The sequence below is a fragment of the Orbicella faveolata genome, unplaced genomic scaffold (genome assembly GCF_042242905.1).
Source record: "Orbicella faveolata isolate gen_17 unplaced genomic scaffold, um_ofav_v1 contig_12, whole genome shotgun sequence".
Taxonomy (NCBI): Eukaryota; Metazoa; Cnidaria; class Anthozoa; order Scleractinia; family Merulinidae; genus Orbicella; species Orbicella faveolata.
Genome location: NW_028301539.1, coordinates 23,784,430 through 23,790,017, shown reverse-complemented (window position 1 = coordinate 23,790,017; position 5,588 = coordinate 23,784,430). Strand labels below are relative to the sequence as shown.

Here is a 5,588-nt window from a genome sequence, read left to right as displayed (position 1 = left end):
CTGGCACCACTTTCTTCGCAGGAATTGTCGATCGTAGGGTCTTGTGTGAAAAGAGTTTGTGGCTCGCAACAGGTTGGAGAATCATCTTCGTCGAGTCAGCACTCGACGAAGAGTGAACCGCGGAAGTGTCGAAAGTGGTCGGAGGTGTCTTTTCCCTGAGGCAGCTTGAGGGCGATCAACGTCACAACAAAAATCCCCCTCAGTTTAGACCTATTGCTTCCAAAAATAACACGACTGCACTACAGCGCCTCTCACAATTTTAAAAAATTGGAACCTTTTATAAATGCGGACTTAGGGTTGGTGTTTCAGAAAATATGTCTAAAATATATTACTGTTTGTACTTGAAGGAAAACGGTGTGTAAATGGTTTTGTTTCCTGGCGAATAATTGTTAGCATATTTTTTGCTTTGGCATCAATGGAAGGAACCATGGGAAGGCCAATGGGTGATTTCCACTTTTCTTTGCTGGCCCACTCTCCAAATGGGGAAGTGGAACTGATGATAATGATGATGAGTGGATAATGTTTCAGCTATGTACTGATGCAAAAAGTTAGGATGTGTTCCTTTTGCAGTCATGTATAATTAAATGATTTAGGTGAAATTAGGGTTTGAAAAACCAGGTCTCAGCAAGGCATCAATTTCAAAACAAATCTGTCACTGCATAAAACTATACACATTCAATTCTCAACTCTGATATATGTGCAATTGAAAACAGACATTAAGATATTCTTTTTGTGTTTACCACCTGACAACTGATCACTGAGAGACTTGCAATCAACGCCTAAAAATGAAGAGACCTCTTTACCAACATTGAGGGTAGAAAAATATACCCATTTCTTCAAGTCTCATATGAAAAATTTGGAGCAATTTGGGTTTTACTAAATAAATGAGACTTGATTTTTTCATTTCATGGGTACTTAAAAAATTAGTAACTGAGGAAATGTAAACATTAATAGTCTTATAAATAAAGTTTAAAAGTTTACAGTGGACTGGAAATTATACAATGTGTTCATCACTTACAAAATGGGGACTAAGCAATGAAATTTTCACGTTTCAAGAACAAGTGGTCAATCTATAATTTCTCCTTTATACTGTAGCAGTAATACATTTTCGAGTAGACAGGCCAAGTTAAGAAAATTATCAACCTAGGGATACTGTTTTGAGGTCACATTTTCTAATTATATTGTCAATGTACAACGTTCACAATAAGAGTATGTAAATTGGAGTAAATCACTGTTGGGGGCATCCTCTCTCTCGTAACTTGTAGTTTTGCTATGTACAGGAGAAGCAGCACTTTGATTTTGCCATCACTAGTGTGTGGTCATGTTGAACATGTGTAGAAAATGTTCTGCCTATTGGGGTTCACTGCAATGATTTCTGGATCCTGACCATTCCAAGGGAACTTTGTATAACATGTATAACATAATAACAGCAATAATATGTATGACATTTTGTTTGCTCAGTTATCGTTGCAGTCAGTGCAACTACAGGCACCATTGCAAGTTTGGCACCTAGCATACCTAGTTGGGCATATGCAGGCCAAAAACTCTTCTTGTAAATACAATGTTTGCAAATGTTTGCTGATTTAACAATGATTATAATTAGAATTTCCACATTTTGCACTAATATATATTAGTATATCAAATTGTCACAGACTAAATTTTACAGTTTGAAAGCCACTCATACAGGATTGGGATTGTCTGAGTGCATCAATAAAACAGAAATGATGTTCTCACAAACAATGCCACCATTCACTGTAATAATTTGCAACCTAATCAGAGAATTCCACCCTCAATTAGTGAAGGTGAGGCAGGACTAAATAAAGAAGCCAAATTACATTTCTTGTACACAAAAAGTCATCTACAAGAAGACATATTGACTATTTCAAAAAAGGTACAAAATTTTATTTGTCACATTCTTTGTCCCCAAAGCATACTTACTGAGCAAATTCGTTCGCTTACAAAGCCCAGTATCATACTGTAGTACATGGGAATAACTCAAGACAGATATTAAATACTTGCCATTCTACAACGAGATATGCTTCATCAGTTACGACAGCTGTCATATTGCGTCTCACATTTTCACAATCCAATAACTTCCTTAATTTTCCAACAAATGCGTCCGGGAAGTCATAAATTATTGGATACTTCGATTGCTTGATATCTTCAATTTCAACCTCGCTCAATGTCTCAGTATTCCGAACCATTAGACAGCTGACCTGCAAATCGTTTTGCTTCACGGTCTGATCTCGCATTTAAAGGTGAAACAACGAAAATAAAGGATTCAGTTAATGCATGCCTGGAGTCAAAAACAAAGGGTAATAACTGAAAAATCAATGGCTTGCCAAAGCAGGTAAAAAAATTAGTGTCTTTCTTCAAAACAACAATGTCCCTTATCGCCTCTTTCTGTTCAACACGGAAGGAAACATTCTCTAAATTGATACCACTCAAAGATTCCTCGAATCCTGGCTCGACGGCCGCCACTGACAATCCCATACAGTATGTAGACATTACGACTGCATACATGAAGACCGTAAGTCCTAGAATCTAGGACTGGAAAATCCATGGAAAATCCTATGTCTCCAGAGCCCTTCGATTCTCGTGCCAAGGCCCCGCCGGCTATGAGGAACGAAAAGGGCTATGGGGACGAGAATGTCACTTGCTTAATTCACATTATAATATGAAAACAAACATGGCGGCTATCGTGAATAAGCTCTATTTGCTCATAGAACAAAAGCCAATGGAATGCCGCTCTTCTGAAAATGACGCCAACCATCGGGATGAGATTGAATACAAGACACATAGAAGTAATTCTTTACACTTCATCGTGGTTAGGAGTGGAAAATCTAATGCATGCTTGCTAATATTTCACGTGCAAATTTGTTTAGGCTTGACGCTTTTATCCGACAACGTTAATTGAAATAGCTGTACATCAAACGTATTTTAGATTTTTCAAAACCTTACTTGACAAGTATCTCTCCACGCATATGTTAACCGTTATACCATGCCATAGAAAATACTCGACGGTATTACACTCAACCTTCGTATCGTCCACAGCGCGTATCTCGTATTGATTGTGCTGGCCACTGTATTTTCTATGGCATGGTACAAAATATAGTTACGGCTGAAGGCTTGATATTGATATTCTACGGTTTTTGGGAATCGCGGGACAAAAAAGACTAAAAAATTAGATAGAATAATCTTATATCGTCCTATATTGTTTATTGCCTGGAACTGGTTCTTTAACATCCTTTTGTCATTGGTAGTTGCTCTTTCTATGGAAAATATTCGTCATCAGCAAGGCAATGTACCGATACATAAGCCATAGTCAGGCAGGGTGCAACGACAATTTAGTTTATCGCAGAGGCCAGCCATCAAAAGAGCTGAAGAAACGCAATACTAAAGGTCATTCAGGTTGCGATAATTTCTTAATTAAATTAGGAATCTTCCCATAACATCTTTATCCAGTTCATTTAGGTTTAGCTTTGTTCCATTTAACTTACTCTTTCTGTCAAAGAGTGAATTTTAATCAAAATTTCCTTTTCAGTTGAGCTATAATGACGGGAACTCACTTTACTCATGCGGTGAAAAACAAAATTAAAGCGCAATGCCTAAAGTTGCATGGCCGTACGAAGTAATAGCAAAAAATGACGGAAGCATTCATTTGTTACCACAACGAGATCATTTCCAGCAATGTTTTCTCTTGGCTCGGCTGTAGCGCTCTTGTCCAGAAGATATTTCGGCCTGACCCATCCACCCATAAGCTTGTTGAAGGGCAACAAAAATCAGCCAAAACAGATATACATCTGAACTGTTCCTTACGAACAGTCAAAGAACGAAAACAAACTTGTATCATTTAAGAGACGTATCTCAAGCCGTCCTTTTCGCATCAGAAGTGTACGTAGCAGCTCTCGTAAGCTGCCATTCTTTTATTATTGCAGTAGCTGTTATTGTTTTAAGGCCAGGAACATTGTTTCTGTTGTTTGTTTTTATTGTTCTCTCAAAGGCTATCAAGCCATTTATGTCAAAAGTTATGAGAGCTGCTTCCTGGCCCTTTCACATATAGGTCCACCCAAGCGTAATTACTTTTACAAGTTTTTTGGTTTTCTACCTCATTTGACTTATGTCCGTGTTTTAAATCTTCGTTCAAGGCCGGCTCGAAAATACTAGTTCCCTAGAATTTCCGCCTCCAAAATGGTCCTCCTGACTGTTTTGTCTAATACTGAAGATAACGCTTAGTTTATTCTTTCAATATTTTATTAACACGGGCTTGGGGGACAGAATAAGAAATAAATTAGTGGCGCAGAGAATATCGTTAGAGGAGCATCGTCTGCCATATTGTTTCCTTAAGTGAATAGCAAATAGATTCGATCAACCTTTTTTATAGACGTGGCACAATTATTGGACTCGCTAACGCCTCGGAGACACATCATCGTCTATCTAGTCGATATAATCTTATAATTGTCCACGTTCTTGAGTCATAAATCGTCGAATAGTTTCTGTGTCCTTTCGGTTGCCAGGCAGCAACATGATGAAAATTCCGCATTTGATGGTTTTTGGGTTGGTCAGCCATAAATTTGGACTAGTCCCGGCTATTAAAGGTTAGTATAGTTGCTTATTTACGCTCTTTTTGTCATAAGAATAAATTTTTTTCGGCCAAGGCTGAATATTCTTACTTTTCTGCCGATTGTAGGCTAAAAATATTCTTGTGAATATTCTTAGATTATAAGCCATTATATGTTCGAGTGTATTTGGTGTCCTGGTGGTGCTAAAGTAGGTTTAGAGCCAGCATGCTATTATGACCTATTTTTTTTCTATTGATCTATTTATTTTAAGCATTCAATGACTGACCCTAGGGGAAACAGCTTTGTTATCCCTGGACCCTCAATTAAACTCATTGATGGGGCCAGTCGTTAAGTGTTTTGTTAAACTTTCAGACTCAAGATAAAACCAGACTGCAAAAAAAATTATGCTTGACGCCGCGTGGCACATAAATTTACCGTGATTTCAAGGCGTACGCCCTGATCACATGCAAGTCGAAAATTCAAGTTGTTGTTTCCCTAGGGAGTTAGTGAGTTTTGACCCATGACACGTGATTCGTTCACCTCAAATCAGAAAACGTATTTGAGTTGGGAGGTAGAACAAATTTATTTGTTCATTTATTTATTTTTTGACTTTCTGTGTGTAGACCGCATAGGCATGGACGGCATGTATTCCTATTTCCACTTGCCGGTCGACACGAGGCCCACATTTACTACCTGGATTGCTTTGGAGAAGGGGAGAGTGCACAGAATACTCAAGAAAGTTGTGACAAAAACATGGTTTCCGAGGATTGCGAGGAAGAAAAATGAGTGCGTGGAGTGGAAAGTCTCCAGACAGAGGACGGTTTTGAATTTGATTGTGGATGTTAGACCAAAGAGGAATATAAAGAATACGCAGCTGAAGGTGCACCCAGCGCTAAAGGAACTTGTGTTGTAGCAATGTGTGATACCACCACTTGTAGTCCTGATGAACTACCTGTAACTGGTGGTAATTTTAAGGGCAAATATTTGTTTGGAAAGTACCTGTTATAACAGAGGAAGTAAAATTGC

The 5,588-nt window shown here is 38.3% G+C and overlaps 1 pseudogene; it reads right to left on the bottom strand.

Annotated features, from left to right (window-relative positions):
- Window positions 1–1,224: 1,224 nt before the first annotated feature.
- On the bottom strand, window positions 1,225–2,466 carry LOC149117256 (bifunctional 3'-5' exonuclease/ATP-dependent helicase WRN-like; annotated as a pseudogene).
- Window positions 2,467–5,588: the final 3,122 nt, after the last annotated feature.